The sequence below is a fragment of the Choloepus didactylus genome, chromosome 20 (genome assembly GCF_015220235.1).
Source record: "Choloepus didactylus isolate mChoDid1 chromosome 20, mChoDid1.pri, whole genome shotgun sequence".
Classification (NCBI taxonomy): Eukaryota; Metazoa; Chordata; class Mammalia; order Pilosa; family Megalonychidae; genus Choloepus; species Choloepus didactylus.
The window spans coordinates 23,283,594-23,301,880 of NC_051326.1; the positions used below are offsets into that span (position 1 = coordinate 23,283,594).

The 18,287-nt window shown below is 41.3% G+C and overlaps 1 protein-coding gene across 7 annotated transcripts in view; it reads left to right on the forward strand.

Moving 5' to 3' along the window:
* CSGALNACT1 (chondroitin sulfate N-acetylgalactosaminyltransferase 1) overlaps nucleotides 1–18,287 on the forward strand; it is a 369,285-nt gene that overhangs the window by 72,712 nt on the left and 278,286 nt on the right. For 2 of the 7 annotated variants that reach the window (XM_037812682.1, XM_037812687.1), the window contains exon 1: nucleotides 10,766–10,947. The exons of the other annotated variants lie outside the window; for them this stretch is intronic. The gene's annotated coding sequence lies outside the window, so the exon portion shown is untranslated. Of the gene's footprint in view, nucleotides 1–10,765; nucleotides 10,948–18,287 lie in introns of those variants that run through there. 7 annotated transcript variants of the gene reach the window in all.

The following is an 18,287-nucleotide window of genomic DNA, read 5'->3' on the forward strand; positions in this document are numbered from 1 at the left end:
GCCGTCATGGGAAGTCATTTCCTGGGCCAGCCGTTGGTGTCCCTTGGACCATCGTCGGGGCTGCAGAGCTGCGTGACTGCCAGGCCGCTGTGCTTTCATCTCACAGCCCTAGTGAACTTCTTTCTTAAATTTCATTCCATGTTGAAAGCGAATCAGCGGGTTACCTTTTCTAAAGCCTTGGGCCTGCTTCGATGGGTTAATGGCTTGCAGTCACTTTTTGGTACCAGTAGCCCTGCTGATATTTGAGGCTGGCTGGGTGGTCTGAAGCCATGAGGTCTGGAAGCTGACTCAGCAGCAGTCAGTGGACAGACCGTTGGCTGAAATGGCTGAATTCTGGGTTGGGGCTTCCCTGGGGATCCCTGGTCACTAGCGGCCCACTGCCTGCCGTGTGGGGGCATGTGCCAGCACCCTCAGGCCTCTTTGTTCCGCCCTCAAATGCCCCTTTGCCTGCCATTTTTTTCACAATAAACCAAAGAGATTTTTAATAAAATCAGTCACAGTGGTGAATTCTCCTCCTCACTCCTGATCGCAAACACCTTATGGAGAAACTCTCCCCAATTTCTCAAATAACCCTTTGAACCAAACAGTCCATAGGATGATTTAGGGCTCGAATGGTAAAAGTGTGGGGACCCCATAGCCTCCTTCCCTACTGGATTTAAGTCACATATCGATTATTAATTCAGAATATCTTTTATTGTTCCATCTGCAAACTGCAAATGGGATTTGCAGCCATGTATTTTTAAACAGTTCTATTATGATAAGCAGATTTGAATATCTCATATAATTTATTCTAGTGTGCTTTCCTCCTGGAAGAAAAAGCTATTTTATATATGGTTCCTGTTTTTTCATTTGACAAACTGTAGCTAAATTCTGAGTTAGGAGAAATGTTTGCTATTTTACTATTTAATAGCTCTATATATCATACTTTCAGTAGCTTCCATCATGTTTCCTTTGCAGAAATAGAGACTTGAGACCCAAAGTAGAGAAATTTATGTTCTGGGATCTGTATTAGATTAGAAAAATTAATGAATTTATAACAATATAGATAATTAAGATTTAGAAGCAGATTTACTTGGATATAAATGCAGTTAATATTGCCTTCTGGAAGGAAAAGATGAAAAATTATATTTTTTGTTACTTTAGAAATTATTTCCAAAAGTATTTATGCATTAATTGCCCAATCAATATTAGGTAATATATTTGAAAATAATTACTTGCCACCTTTTCTTTGAAACACTATATTATGCAGATTCTGGTAATTTTAGATTCAATTTTCAGTTGTCTCTAAAATACAGTATTGTAAATTTGTTAAAAATTTTTTATTAGAGAAGTTTTGGGTTTACAGAACAATCATGCATAAAATACAGGATTCCCATACACTTCCCCACCACCACATTGCATTGATGAGGAAAGTCTGTTACAATTGATAGCAACTTTTTTGTAATTCTTTTGTAGTATTGTATTTTATATAATGGGTTTAATACATTGGAATTTTTCACTGTCTTTCTTTTAGCACTTTTAAGTAGAAGCCAGTGTCATATAGTCCTGTGTATGACTTATCTATTGCTGCATAACAAACCACCCCAAAAATTAGTGTCTCAAATCAATAACAACCATTTTTTTAATTCACAAATATGCAAATTGGGCAGAGCTTGGCACTGGAGGCTTTTTCTCCATTAGGCATCTGCTAGGGTGGTTCAGCTGGGACTGGAGGAACCTTTTCCAAAATGGCAAGTTGGTGCTAGTTGTCACCTGGGAGCTCAGCTGTGGCTGAGCTCACTCCAAGGCTGTCAGGGTTTTCTCAAAGTGTTGGCACCAGGGTTCCAAGAGGGAGCAGGCAAGAGAACCAGGTGGAAAGCAGTGATGTTTTTTATGATCTCCCTTTGGAAGTCTTATGGCCTTGTGTCCGCTGTACTCTCTTGGTCAGCCAGTCATAAGTGTTAGGCTAGATTCAAGAGAAGAGGACACAGACCCCTTAATGGGAGGAGTGTCAAGGAATTTGAAGACATGATTTTAAACTGCCATACCCCGTTAGGAGCCTCTGACCAACTATTCTGATAAACATTTTACTTAATATTCATGGCCAAACTGTGGCTTCTCAGTGAAAGACTTTTGATCATTTGCTAGTAGGGTGAGGTTGCACCGTTACCCATAATTACATGGCCTAATTAGAATTAGTCTTGGCTCAGTTAGGTGAGTGCTGAATAGCGTTCACCAGGTTTGCACCATTGTAGGCACTGGTGAGCCTGGGGAGGGCAGTTTTGGTGGAGTGGTAGGGGAGGGGGTCAGACTGTGGGGCTGCCAGGAGTGAGTGGTGGAGCATGATGTGGAGATAGCAGGTTAGATGATGTTTTCAAATGCTTGGCTGAGACAAGAGGAGAGAAAGGGAATGACAAATGGAGGACAGCAGGCCAAGAAAACTTTTATTTTCTTTTCTTGTGTTTCTTATGTTTCCTGCCCGCCCTTCCTCTTCTGTCCCCTCCCCTTCTCCTTTTCTTCCTTCCCTGACTCCTCCTTTTCCTTCTAAGGAAAGGTGATATTGTTCCGTTTCACCTATGTGACTTAATTTCTCTTCTCAATTTTCTTCTATAGGGATGCAGAGGTCCTGGCCTAGTACCACACACAATTGAACAACTGAATTCCACCTGTAGGAAAATGTTACCTGTGGGATTGCCTGTGCCTGCACTGTGGGTGTTTGCCACCATGCTCAGAGCCCTTTGCCTGCCATTTTGTTTCACAAAAGACCAAGGAGGCATCATAAAATCAGCATCCATCCACGGTGATGGATGCTGCCAGCCGTTTCCAGTGACCTCCACACAGCAGTGAATTCTCCTCAGCCCTTATCTCAAACACCAACAGCCTCTGCCCAACTTCCCAGATTACCCATTGAAGCAAAACAGCCTATGGGAAGACCTAGGGCTTGGAAGGCTCAAGAAGCCGCTACAGATGGCTCCAGGGACCAAATGCTGATCTAGTCAGAGGGTCGTTTGCTCTCTGAGCATTACCTAGTCACTATTAAATGTGGTACTGACACTTGCTTTGTTGTGAGGAGAGGGTTGTAAGGTCACTCTAGTAAAAGCACTTTCTGAACCGTAAAAACTATAAACTGCAAAGCACTGGACAAATGTAAGGAATTGATTATTGGAGTCCTGGAGCCCAGAGTGGCTGTTATACGTTTTCTCAGAACCCTGATTTTCCCTCTGAGGGTCATATGCTGTTTGTTTCAGTCACTTTTTCCTTTTTTTACTTACACAAGAACTTGGCCTGGAAGTGTCAGCAATTGAAAAATTGTAATAATTTTTTTTGCTCCATGATCTATAGTTGTAATAGGCACCCTCATATCAGTACTCTGTTGATGTGGTCTTTTTCTGTTTTTCTAAGGAGTGAAAACCACTGACTAGAATAAATAATGAGAGGGTGAAGTTTCATTTCAGAAACTGCATGCCTTTAGAAGCCAGATTTTCTTGGACAAATGAGAAATGGTCGTAGACATTTCGGGAATTGCTCAAATTAGCACAGTAACAGTCTGAGACGTACAACATGCACAGAGTAATAAAATCCGGTTTATTTGTGCTAATTAACTGCTATATTAAAAGGATTTCAGCTTTAGTTAATTTCATTTTCCAATATTTTACACCACATCTATACAGCACTGTATGGTTAGGTTATTATTGTAATACACACACATAATATTTTTTAATAAGGCATCTCTCTCAGAACAACTACACTCTTCCTAAAGTGAAACCTATACTGGGGACAAAGGATGAGATCCAAGTTGTGGATTTATTTCCTAAGTTTTTCTGCTTAGTAGAGGAAGTGTGTGCATTCAAGAGACCTTATGTAGAGATTGCTGCCTAAATGTTTTTGCTGAGGAATTTGTCACAGGTGTTTGGAATCCCCGACTAAAGAATAGCTTGCCTGTGTTTTCTGAGACCTTTCTGACGCCTGCCCCAGGAATTGGTGTCTGGTAAAGCAAAAGTCACAAGTACTGTGATACTGTGCACGTTTTTGCAATTCCTAATGCAAGCAGAGGCCCTGAGACCAGGTGTATATTTAAGCTTTAGTAATAAAAAATATTTAAATAATATAGAGGGCATTTGAAAAGTGTTATCTTTGGTTGTTTGCATTTCTTAGTGCATATACTTCTGCGTTCTATATGAGTGTGTCTCTGACAGAAATCTCTGTGCTGCATTTGGAAGGTTAACAAGTTGGCCTTTGAGACAGAGAAGGGAGAGTGACACATTGATCCTGAATCTCTTCTGGCAACTGTGATGACTCCTCTGCTCTTCTTGTTCCTTCCCTGGGGTGGTTCCTGGGTTGAGGTTATTCTCTCTGGTGTTCTATTCCCGGATGGCCTCGCCCTGGCTTCCTTGCCTCCCTGTTTTAAACCCATGTAGTTTAAGTTCTATGTGGCCAGTATTTCCATAGCAACCCGAGTACAGCGTCCAGGCCATAATGGACATTTGTTGCTTGTTTTTGCCACCATTGTCATTTCTGGGACTCCCCTTCTGGGTATTGTCTTGGTGGCAGGCATTGGCTCTGGCTAGATATCAGTGCACCTGCTGGGTCAGCCAGTTGGGTGCTTCCACCTGGAGCTTTGAATCTTGAGGGAGCAAAGCAGAGAGGAAGGCGGGTCGAGTTTATTTCTAGTAGTGGCGGGGACAGGATCCGCGGCAGTGGCACTTCTATAGCTCCTAAGACTGTGGTGGGCTTCCTTGACCCTCCAAAGTTCTGCCTCCTGTGGACAAAGTGATAGTGATTTCTGCTAATCTTCTAATTTTTTTCCAAAGCTGGCAAGTGTTAGTTGCATCTCTTGTTATCAAAAGAGTCCACATTAACCTACCTGTCTTGCCTCTTTGTGGCCATTTGTTTTACACTCTCTTTTGGTCCTTTCTTTTTGGGGGATCCTTGCCAGTCTCCTCCATCCCTGGGTGGAATATGAAGCAGAGCACTGACTTTTCCCTTCTTCCATCAGCCAATCTTGGCTCACCAGAGGAAAAGAATTAGTTTTGTCTTCTTGCCTTTGTTGCATGTGGTTAAAGATAGTTATTGTTGTAATTTTTCCATTTGTGGGACACTTTCACAGTTCACAAAGAACGTCTACATACATGACTATTTTGATGCATGAGTAAGGATAGATACTATTACCTACATTTTATAGGGGACCAAATAACCTAAAAAATGTGGTTATTAACTGGCAGACATAGAACTTTAACCCTGGTCTCCTGACTCCACAGCTACTCTTCTTAATTCTGATTGATGGGTCCCAGGAAGCCTTGTAATGAAACATCCGGCATTGAAATACCATGCCTACCGGCTTCAGAAAAGCTCAGCGACTAAGACTTGCGAATGAGGAGCACTGGAGCAAGGGCAGCTGCCAGCCCATGTGGGGTGCCATATGCATTCTTGTTCTGAGCAGCGGGGGGAATATGTAGCTCATGTTCAGTCCCATTACCTGGGAAGTTCAAGGGCTGGCAGACTGAGTATCTTCTCCCCTCCATTTGAGACAACGTGGGGCCCTCTACAAAGATGATGACCAAGAAGCAGGTCTCTAGATCTCTTACAAGGAGTTTGGTAGAGAAGGTCCTTCCATCTAGACTGAATCCCCCAGCAGCTCCTTCAGTCCAACCCATTGCATAAGAGGTCAGCTCACAAAGTCATTAAAGTTGCTTGTCAGGGTAGTTTATTAATTTAAGAACTAGTTAATACTAATTAGGAGCATCCCAAAGTAACTTTTATTTTCCTTTTTTTTTCTCAAATAGTTAGTACACATTGTTGATAAATTAGAAAATACAAATAAACAAAAAGAAGGAAAGAAAAAATCTCTTATCATCTTGCTTCTTGGAAATAACTACTTTTAACAAATATTTTTCTGAGATCTTCTTTGTGATAGATTTTTATTACCATGTATTAGGTACTGTATTAGCATTCTACATAACTGATTTTATCAAGACTCCCCAACTTGATGGTAACAGGTATGTAAACAATTAGAATCCCCGTTTTACAGATAAGGGAACTAATTTCAAAGACTGTGTTCTTAACCATAGCCATAAATGTACATGTTATAAACTTAGAGTTATTCAATTAATCTTTTATCGAGCACCTCCTCCAAAATGTGCTTCTGCTGCAGTGAGAGAGATTGTGTGCAAAATGTGCGATTGCTATGCTGCAGTAGAAATGGAGGGAGCAGAGATGGATCCAGGTTTTATGGGGTCTAAAGCTTGTGCAATTTTGGTTTGTCTTTAAGAAAAAGATAAAAAGATGAATACAAAATTAGATATCTGCAGAAGTAACTTATATCCATGTAGAGCGAGAAAAGAAATCCCAACAAATTGCTGAAGCTCTGGAAAGTCAGGTCCTTTTTACTTGTGAGCTCTCTTGTCAGGCAGTTGACCTGAAAAATGTACATGAAAAGGCTCCCTAATTGGAACCTGGTCTTTCCTCTCCTCTCAGAACATTCCACACTCCCAGGGGCCAGAGCCTGTGACGGGCCCTGGTGTTTAAGCCTCCGTGACTTACCAGGGGGAATGGGAGCCAGGAAACCTTCAGGGAGAACCCTGAACCCCAGAGGTGTGGTGGGGAGGAAGAGGGTGGGACAGCTCCTCTGAGTTGAGAGCCAGTGGGGACGTGGAGTTTGTCTAGCAGGAGTGAAGCAGTTTTCCTGTTCCACTCTAAGATGTTATAGATCATCACTGGTATTTTCTTCTCGTAACTTTATGGTTCCATGTTTTATATTTGTCTTTGTTAGATCTACAGTTTAATTTCATGAATGTTTTGGAGTAGGGATCTAATTTATTACTATTTTTCTGAACGCTTAACAAGTTGCTTCGATATCATTTGTTAGTTAAGCTATATGTCTCCATTATACTTTCAGAAGTTTCTGTTTGGTTGCATTTATCTGTTACTGGGATGTTACTCACTTAATTATTGAACTTTATTATATGTTCTTATATATTTGGTAGAGCAGGGCCTCCCCTTCTCTCCCCATAGACTTTTCTTTTTAAACAAATTTCTTGGGTCTTCTCACATATTTATTATTCCAGGTGATCTTTAGAATCATTTTTGCCAAGTTCTGGGGAAAAAAAATTCCTGTTGGGATTTGATTGGACTGGTATTAATTTTAGATTAATTTCTGAAGAGTTGAGAGCCATACATTATTAAATTATTTTTTTTCCAGGGGCCTGGTGTGTCTCTTTATTTATTCCATTTCCTTTTATGTGCTTGGTAAGTGTTTTTTTCTTTTTGGCAACATTTTATGTTCGGTTTGAGGGAGTTATTTTTTTACTGTTCTTATAAAAGGGATTTTATATCCCTCTCCCATAATCTCTTCTAACTGACTGTTGTTGGTATGTAGAAAGACTATTCAAAAGAAAACATTAGAACCCTACTGATCTCTTTTAGTAATTCTGTTAGTTTTTCAATTGTCAGATCTTTTTACCATGTTTCCATTCTTGCTGAACTACATATTCTGAGTGGTTTCTGGTGAAGAAATCCTCATAAAATGCTATGAGTGGTGTGTTCAAGGTGTGCAGACAGGATTCCTGATCCTAATACTTAAAGATCAGGAATGTAGGGTAAAGGTCATGATTTGCAGTCTTTAGAACTTGTAGAATTTATTATAAATCATTGGAAGTCTGATAAGGTGTGAATCACACACCACAGATTCAACTATAGCACAGATCAAATTGCGTATCCTAATCTGACATTTAATTCAGTTACTGCTCGGCGATAAAACAGTAGAACACAGCTGGCTATGGTTACCTTGTCTTGTCCTGTCTGACAAGGCCAGTTTTCCCAGGGTCATTTAAAGGGATGCTGTAGTCAGGCTGAAACTCGTTCTACCTGCTCTTCACTGGATAAACGGCTGCACCAAACCCAGTGAACTCTAGATAAGCGCAGATAATAGGGATTTCACGAACGTTGTGTTTGCTTGACCGCGATCTAGTGGTGGACTTGTGCCCCCGATCCCCTCCAGTGCAGCTCCTTGCTTTTGAAGGCGGACCGGATTTCATTAACCCGTATCTGTGCTTGCCTGAAAGGCTGCGTAAAACCAGATCCAAGATCAGATCTAGAACTTGGGCGGACGGGCTTGTCCTGGGATCAGCAGCCTGCTCAGGCTGCGCTGTCATGTGGCCCTGAACCCCAGAGGTGAGTAACACTAAACCACTGTCTGTGACTTACCTGCGGTTGAGATTGTTTTTACTTGATGTTGTTTCACATTGAAGCAACATGATTTGTGGGCTTTAAAACCCCTGAGTATTAGTGAAGCACTTTGCTTCACTGGGAACTGTGAGAGCGAAGCCCCACGGAGAACCGAGAATGGGAAAGACCACAGATTGCAGGGGCGAGGTGGAAGGAGTCATCTTTTTTGATCTCGTGTGTAGATGTATGGCAGAGGGACGTGTACCCTAGTGGGAGTGAAATTTGGGGGAACTTTCTGTTTGAGGAGTGCTGGGAGCCATTTTACTACTAATTAAGAAAAGCCCCAAGGAAGGGAAACAAATGAGCTTGCCTTCTTATTGGTAAATGTTCTGATTAGATATTGCCTGGTGGCCAAAAGCAGGGAGCAGAGAGACAGACCTGCCTTTAAATTGCTGGGCTTGGGGCAGGGTACTAAGGAGGCCGACATACCATATGTCTAAATAAATATTTCAGAGTTATAAATCAAGCACAATATAAATCTGTCCTCCTGTCCTGATAAAATCACCTTCATAACCACCTGGAAAGCCAGGTTCAAAATTTAGAATTCTCGGACTCTTTAAGTTTCTTGTCCACCGTCTCCCTGTGCTGCCTGGAGAGCCAGCCCTCAGCAAGACCCTCCCTCTCTTCCCACCCCCTGTTCGGTCCTGCACAGCAGGGGCCTCAGCCTCTAGCATGTCCACACCCGCGGCCACAGCAGTTCCCAAGGTCTGTCCACTCCACCTGCACTCAGCCTCCCTTGTGGAATGGTCCACCCTGAGAGAACGGGCCCAGCAAGAGGCCCGGGCAGGGATGGAAGCAGGTCCCAGGGGCCGTGGTGTGGACTAGAAGGTGGGGTCTGGGTGAGCACATCTGGAAGGCTCTGTGAACTCCTTGCTCCATGAAGGTCATGTGGCTAGTGGAAGGTGTGAGCAGGGCCCTCTAGCATAGTGCCCAGGACAGGGGACCAGCCTTTTGCCCAGCCAAAGGGTGGGGACAGAGGCGGGAGATGTGGAGGGAGTAGGTGGAGCTTGGAACGACATCCAGGGCAGGTGAGGGACTGTCAGAGTTGAGATCTGCCACGTCAGGCAAGAGTGCCCCGGGAAGTGCCAAATTATGGTCTTAGAAATACCCTCTTAGCACTTCTGGATTTGGGGCAATATGCTGACAGATTTCCTGCTTATTTGATACAGACCCGGTAGACCCATGTAGACCTCTCTCCTTCCAGTCTTCCAGACCCTGTTTCTTCCTGAAAATGTTTCTTCAACATGGGTGGTTCCAGGAGTCTGCGCTGATGAAAGGAGCCAGTAATGGAGCACAGATGACATTATCACTCTCTTTGCTATTCTTTCCCCTCACTCTGCCTGGTCTAGTCCTCATTTTTTACCTCAACTGCCCACCCCCACCCAATATCTGCCTTCCTTGTCTTAGTTTCCATTCTCATTTTCTGTTCCTTTTCTTGCCTGAGAATTTCTTTCTTCCTGTTGCTTGGTGGTGCTGGTTTGGCAGTGGGCATTTACAGAGCGACGGGTGATGCTTTCCTGGCACTCCAATGAGCTTTTGTCATATTATTATGCTAGTACTATATTCAGGTATTTTACAAGTTAAATGGGCTTTTGTGGGTTGACACGGAAACCTAATTATCTCTAATAATATTATTTCTATGGGGAAGTACATTTCAGTTTAAATAGCTGGTTTACAAATGCACATTCAGAACAAAATATGTCTGTCATCGTTGCTGCTATTTTTGGAATTCTGGATCTGAAAGGGTGACCTGTGTACACCAGCCTCCATAGATGGATTGAATCAAAGCTAATCTGATCACTGGGGCCCCTTCCAGCTCTGCAGGGCTATGATTTTAGTCCACTTCCCTTATTTTTATAGATGAGGAAACTGAGACCAGAGAATGTGAAGTGTTTTTCATAAAGCCAAACGTAAAGCCTGGTCTGGAACTGGGTTCCGACTCCACCCTGCTGACTTCTCTTTTTGCTGTCAGACCCTGAGTGCCCTTCCGAAGACCGGAGGATTTTCAGCACCAGTGTCCAGTGGGGGTAGACACGGCACAAAGTGTGCAGGGTGGCTGACTACCTCCAACAACAGCAGATTGTTACTGGACTCAGCTCATTCCTAGAAGCCTTTGAAAAAGACAGAGAAGACTCACAGCCTAGAAGGTGGTTGTTAGGTTTCATACGTGAGATTTCGTTAAAATGAAAGGATTCTTGGAGGAAAGCAGGAAGAATCATAGTGGTTTGGAGTTTAAAGGCGCCTATAGGGGGTAATTTCATAAACAGTCTCAACTGTGTCCCTGACAGTACAAGAGATTGAGCTGCAAATGGAGTTAAATCATTGGAATGTTTTTTATGGCTTTGCAGAGGTCTTGCATTTCCTTATCTTGAGTTTCTGTACATAGAGTGGAAACTTGTCTTTCAGAACTTTTGAAATTCGTTTTCTGTGGTATGGATTTTATAACCTCTAAGAGGCTGTTTCCTCATCTAAACAGTAGGGATAATCATACCTTCCATTTACTCCTTTTGTCAGGACTATTTGATGTAAGTCCCATGAAGCTGGAGATCACTAATTTTAGAGGTTTCTATTGATGTTGCTGAGATGATCAGGGAATTCCCCATCATTTCTGAGTCTCTTCCTTATTTCCTCCTTAACAAGCTTCATTGTGCTTTCCGGTCTCTCCGCCTTAATTTGGGGGTATTTTCTATTCCTCCGGAGTCATCCGTTTCCTATTCTGAAGAGCTCTCCTGCATGGCTCAAGAGGTACAGGATTTCTTTTTCTTAATGTTTTAAAATGATTGATTTGTTATGTTCTAGCATCTAGTTTTGATTCCTCTCTGCTGCCTTGGAGTCTTTTCAATTATGGCTTTTTTCTTGAATTTTTCCTTTACACCAGTTGTCTTGGACCCTTCTTCTTTCCTTAATAAGCTGGGGGCCATGGGGATATTCCTTAAGCTCACTTGCCATCTCTATTGGGTGCCTGGTTTGCATTTATGTCAAACACAAACAGTAACTGCTCAGATATGGGGACAAAATGAGACAAAACTTCTTAAGTTGAGCTATACTACTTTGCAGCTTTTCCTGGAATCGTTTTTGTTTCCTGTCACTGGTTTTGTGGAGAATTACCGGTCTCGAGTTTCCCTCTCTCTTTCCTGACCTTTGTCTATTTGCTAGGTTTCAATATTTCACACTAATTTGCACCATCTCATCTCTGTTAGACCACACGGCAAATATGCAGAGGCCTCTTTGTACCTCCCGTGCTCTGGGATGCTGGTTGTTAAAGTTAAAGTGATTGTCTGAAATTTAGGATTAGTCCCTCGTTTAGAAAATGATTTAGGAAATATACAAAATCATTTGTGGCTAAGTAGAATATAATGGGGGTATAATGTTTTTCGAACAATTGGAACATTCCAGCTACCTGTGAACTTTCACTTTCCCTGCAGGGAATCCTAGCTACATCCCTGCTGAATTTCTGCCCCATAACTTTCCCTACTCCAGATACTCTCTTAGTCTTCAAAATGACTTCTTCACACCTTTTCCTTTCTCCTCAAATCTCTAACATCTCCTCCCCTTCCTAAATATCAGCTGATGACCCTGCTTCTTATTTCCCTGATGGAGTGACACATGATGAAGGCAGTGAGAATACCCTCTCGATGGTAAAACTACAAACCTATCTACAGCTGTACTTTCACATTCCAGTTTCCTTCCTGGTAAAATATCCATACTCTCACCCATGGCCTCTCAAAGCCCTCCTTTCTTCTTGTGCACTGGATTCTAACTCCCTTTACCTGCTCAAGGGTATTGCCCTATCGTGGATCCTCTCTCCTGCTTCATGAATTTTTCCTCTATATTACATCAGTCCCATCAGCATCCAGAAATATCCCCTTTCTTAAAAAACAAAACAAAACGAAACAAAACAAAACCACTCTCAAACCCACTTTTGTCTCTTGCTACCACCCCATTTTCTCCTTCCCTTTACCGCAGAACTTTTTGAAAGTGTTTACTATGCCCTTTCTCCATTCTTTCTGTCTTGAAACCTCTTCTGTTTGGTCAAAGTCACTAATAACTCTTGTGTCGTCAAATCCAATGATCAGTTCTCAATCCTTTTCTCACTAGACCAGTCAGGAGCATTTGGCACAATAGTTCACGCCTTTCTTCTCGCTTTTCTTCCCTTGGTTTCAGTACTTACTCTCTCCATCCTTGTCCTGTGTTTTCGCTCCTCCTCAGTGTTGATGGTTTCTCTTCCTGTTGCCAATCCCTAAACACTGCACACCTCTGGGCTCGGTCCTGAGTCCCTTCTTTCCTCTCTGTGAAGACATTTGTATCTAGTTCTGTGACTTTATTTCTTCAAATATTTATTTCTGGTCTTAGTCCTTTTTTCTCTCTCCACCTTGTACTCCGACCTGTAGTAGGCCTTTAATATTGTCCGACAGGTCCCTGAGTTTTTATTTTTATAAAGTTTGTTCTCTCTGTTCTTCAGACTGGATAATTTGTGTTGATCCATCTTCATGTTTTAGTGACTCTTTCCTCTTATTTCCATTCTGCCATTGAGATCATTCTATGAATTTTTGATTTCAGAGTTTGTGGTTTTCAGTTCTGTAATTTTCATTTAGTTCTTTTTTTATAGTTTTTATTTCTCTGCTGAGAGCACCAAACTATCCATCCATTTCAAGAGCATTTACCTCATGGAACATGGTTTAATAGCTGCTTTAAAGCCTTTGTGGATAATTCCAACATCTGGGCATATTGGGGTTGGCATCTGTTGACTGTCTTTTCTCTTGGGAACTGATCACCTTTCCCTGGTTCTTTGCATGTGGAATAATTTTGGATTGCCTTGAACGTTGTAGATGTGATGTTTTGTAAACTCTGGGTCCTTTTGTAATCCTGGAGAATGGTTTTGTTTTTAAAGCCGGCAATCAACGTGATTAGGTTCAGACAGCAAGTTCTGTCTCACCCTCTATGGGTGGTGGCTCCAATGTCAGTTCAGTTTTCAAAGCCTCTGCTGTCTGTTTTGGGTCTGGCCTGCACCTGTGCAGCTCAGGGTGCATTTGAGACATGGGTGAGTTCATACACAGAATTCGGGGATCCCCTTTTGTAGCTCTCTCCTCTCTGCAGTTACCCTCAACTTTCCTGGTTGCGGAGTCCTTTTCCTGGTTCTTCTTGCCAGACAGATAAGGTTTCTATCACAGCTTAGCTGACTGTGCTGCTGTCCCACTGTGGGCCTCTGTGTCTGTGGCCACCTTGGGACAAAGCCACAAGAGAAGAGAAAGAGAGAAGCAGAGGGAAATTAACCTCTTTGCAGGTCACTTGCACAACTTTTGATTCCTTTCCACAACCTGCCTGCTTTGTTTCCTTTTCCAGAGGTCCTAGGCAGTTGCTGTTTGTATTTTGGCTAGAGTTTTTGGTTGTTATCAGAGAGAATGGCTGTGGTAAGCTTACACCACCATGATAGTTCCATGACTTTAAATGCCTTAGTGGCAACTCCCAAATTTATATCTCCTGCCTGAACTTCCCCCCTGAACTCAGCAACTCCTCTTGATTTTCCTACCTAGACCTCTTCCCACCTCTTCCCACATCTCAAGAACTGACATTGCCATTCTTCTGTTTGCTCAGGCCAAAAACCTTGGAGTCTTCCATGCCTCATCTACATTTTTCATACCCCACATGTAAACCGTTAGTTAATCCTGGCTGCTTTCTTCAAAATATATCTGAAATTGGATGGTTTCTTACCATCCCCATGCTATCATCATCTCTTTTTTTTTTATTTTTTTAATCTTCATTTTATTGAGATATATTCACATACCACGCAGTCATACAAAACAAATCGTACATTCGATTGTTCACAGTACCATTGCATAGCTGTGCATTCATCGCCAAAATCAATCTCTGACATCTTCATTAGCACACACACAAAGATAACAAGAATAATAATTAAAGTGAAAAAGAGCAATTAAAGTAAAAAAGAACACTGGGTGCCTTTGTCTGTTTGTCTGTTTGTTTCCTTCCCCTATTTTTCTACTCATCCATCCATAAACTAGACAAAGGGGAGTGTGGTCCTTATGGCTTTCCCAATCCCATTGTCACCCCTCATAAGCTACATTTTTATACAATTGTCTTCAAGATTCATGGGTTCTGGGTTGTAGTTTGATAGTTTCAGGTATCCACCACCAGCTACCCCAGTTCTTTAGAACCTAAAAAGGGTTGTCTAAAGTGTGCGTAAGAGTGCCCATCAGAGTGACCTCTCGGCTCGTTTTGGAATCTCTCTGCCACTGAAGCTTATTTCATTTCCTTTCACATCCCCCTTTTGGTCAAGAAGATGTTCTCCGTCCCACGATGCCGGGTCTACATTCCTCCCCGGGAATCATATTCCACGTTGCCAGGGAGATTCACTCCCTTGGGTGTCTGATCCCATGTAGGGGGGAGGGCAGTGATTTCACCTTTCAAGTTGGCTTAGGTAGAGAGAGAGGGCCACATCTGAGCAACAAAGAGGCATTCGGGAGGAGGCTCTTAGACACAATTATAGGGAGGCCTAGCCTCTCCTTTGCAGCAACAGTCTTCCCAAGGGTAAATCCTGTGGTAGAGGGCTCAACCCATCAAACCACCAGTCCCCTATGTCTGTGGTCATGTTAGCAACCATCGAGGTGGGGTAGGCCAATACCCCTGCGTTCTCCACAGGCTCCTCAAGGGGGCTCTACATATTTTTTTCCTTGTTTTTTTTTAAATCAACTGTATGAAAAATAAAAAAATAAAAAAATAACAATTAAAAAAAAAACATAGAATAAAAGAACATTTCAAAGAGACCATAACAAGGGAGTAAGAAAAAGACAACTAACCTAAGATAACTACTTTATTTCCAGCATGTTCCTACTCTACCCCAAGAAAGTTACCTAATATAGCAACATTTCTGTAAACTTGTTCCTACTATACCCATCAGAAATTAACAGACCATAGTCATTCCTGGGCATTCCCAGAACATTAAATTTACCCATGATAGCTTATCTGTTCTTCTTGGATTATTGTTCCCCCTTCCTTAATTGCTCTCTATTGCTAGTTCCCCTACATTCTACATTATAAACCATTTGTTTTACATTTTTCAAAGTTCACATTAGTGGTAGCATATAATATTTGTCTTTTTGTGCCTGGCTTATTTCACTCAGCATTATGTCTTCAAGGTTCATCCATGTTGTCATATGTTTCACGACATTGTTCCTTCTTGCTGCTGTGTAGTATTCCATCGTGTGTATATACCACATTTTATTTATCCACTCATCTGTTGAAGGACATTTGGGTTATTTACATCTCTTGGCAATTGTGAATAATGCTGCTATGAACATTGGCTTGCAGATATCTGTTCGTGTCACTGCTTTCCGATCTTCCAGGTATATATCGAGAAGTGCAATCGCTGGATAAAACTAACTCTGTATCTAGTTTTCTAAGGAACTGCCAGATTGGCTTCCAGAGTGGCTGAACCATTATACAGTCCCACCAACAATGAATAAGAGTTCCAACTTCTCCACATCCCCCCCAGCATTTGTAGTTTCCTGTTTGTTTAATGGCAGCCATTCTAATTGGTATGAGATGGTATCTCATTGTGGTCTTAATTTGCATCTCTCTAATAGCTAGTGAAGCTGAACGTTTTTTCATGTGTTTCTTGGCCATTTGTATTTCCTCTTCAGACAACTGTCTTTTCATATCTTTTGCCCATTTTATAATTGGGCTGTCTGTACTATTGTCATTGAGTTGTAGGATTTCTTCATATATGCAAGATATCAGTCTTTTGTCAGATACATGATTTCCAAAAATTTTTTCCCATTGAGTTGGCTGCTTCTTTACCTTTTTGAGAAATTCCTTTGAGGTGCAGAAACTTCTAAGCTTGAGGAGTTCCCATTTATCTATTTTTTCTTTTGTTGCTTGTGCTTCAGGTGTGAACTCTAGGAAGTGTCCTCCTAAAACAAGGTCTTGAAGATGTTTTCCTACATTATCTTCTAGGAGTTTTATGGTACTTTCTTTTATATTGAGATCTTTGGTCCATTTTGAGTTAATTTTTGTGTAGGGTGTGAGGTGTAGGGGTCCTCTTTCATTCTTTTGGATATGGATATCCAACTCTCCCAGCCCCATTTGTTAAAAAGACCATTATGACCCAGTTCAGTGACTTTGGGGGCCTTATCAAAGATCAGTCGGCCACAGATCTGGGGGTCTATCTCCAAATTCTTAATTCGATTCCATTGATCTATATGTCTGTCTTTGTGCCAGTACCATGCTGTTTTGACAACTGTGGCTTTATAATAAGCTTCAAAGTCAGGGAGTGTAAGTCCTCCCACTTGGTTTTTCTTTTTTAGAGTGTCTTTAGCAATTCGAGGCATCTTCCCTTTCCAAATAAATTTGATAACTAGCTTTTCCAAGTCTGCAAAGTAGGTTGTTGGAATTTTGATTGGGATTGCATTGAATCTGTAGATGAGTTTGGGTAGAATTGACATCTTAATGACATTTAGCCTTCCTATCCATGAACATGGAATATTTTTCCATCTTTTAAGGTCCCCTTCTATTTCTTTTTTAGTAGAGTTATGTAGTTTTCTTTGTATAGGTCTTTTATATCTTTGGTTAAATTTATTCCTAGGTACTTGATTTTTTTAGTTGCTATTGAAAATGGTATCTTTTTCTTGAGTGTCTCTTCAGTTTGTTCATTTCTAGCATATAGAAACATTACTGACTTATGTGCATTAATCTTGTATCCTGCTACTTTGCTAAATTTGTTTATTAGCTCTAGTAGCTGTATCATCGATTTCTCAGGATTTTCCAGATGTAAGATCATATCATCTGCAAACAATGACAGTTTTTACTTCTTCCTTTCCAATTTGGATGCCTTTTATTTCTTTGTCTTGCCGGATTGCCCTGGCTAGCACTTCCAGCACAATGTTGAATAACAGTGGTGACAGCGGGCATCCTTGTCTTGTTCCTGATCTTAGGGGAAAGGTTTTCAGTCTCTCACCATTGAGTACTATGCTGGCTGTGGGTTTTCCATATAAGCTCTTTATCATATTGAGGAAGTTTCCTTCAATTCCTACCTTTTGAAGTGTTTTTATCAAAAAGGGATGTTGGATTTTGTCAAATGCTTTTTCAGCATCTATTGAGATGATCAATTGATTTTTCCCTTTCGAGTTTTTAATGTGTTGTAATACATTGATTGTTTTTCTTATGTTGAACCGTCCTTGCATGCCTGGAATAAACCCCACTTGGTCATGGTGTATGATTTTTTTAATGTGTCTTTGGATTCGATTTGCAAGTATTTTGTTGAGGATTTTTGCATCTATATTCATTAGGGAGATTGGCCTGTAGTTTTTCTTTTTTGTGGCATCTTTGCCTGGTTTTGGTATTAGATTGATGTTAGCTTCATAAAATGAGTTAGGTAGTGTTCCATTTTCTTCAATGTTCTGAAAGAGTTTAAGTAAGATTGGTGTCAGTTCTTTCTGGAAAGTTTGGTAGACTTCCCCTGTGAAGCCATCTGGCCCTGGGCATTTATTTGTGGGAAGATTTTTGATGGCTGATTGGATCTCTTTGCTTGTGATGAGTTGGTTGAGGTCTTCAGTTTCTTCTCTGGTCAGTCTAGGTTGTTCATATGTTTCCAGGAAATTGTCCATTTCCTCTACATTATCCAGTTTGTTGCCATACAGTTGTTCCTAGTATCCTCTTATAATTTTTTTAATTTCTTCAGGATCTGCAGTTATGTCACCTTTTTCATTCATTATTTTGTTTATATGGGTCTTCTCTCTTTTTGATTTTGTCAGTCTAGCTAGGGGCTTCTCAATCTTGTTGATCTTCTCAAAGAACCAACTTTTGGTGATATTTATCCTCTCTATTGCTTTTTTGTTCTCTATGTCATTTATTTCTGCTTTAATCCTTGTTCTTTCTTTTCTTCTACTTGGTTTAGGATTGGTTTGCTGTTTGTTTTCTAGCTTCTTCAGTTGATCCATCAGTTCTTTGATTTTGGCTCTTTCTTCCTTTTTAATATATGAGTTTAGTGCTATAAATTTCCCCCTCAGTACCGCGTTTGCTGCATCCCATAGGTTTTGGTATGTTGTGTTCTCATTTTCATTCGTCTCTAT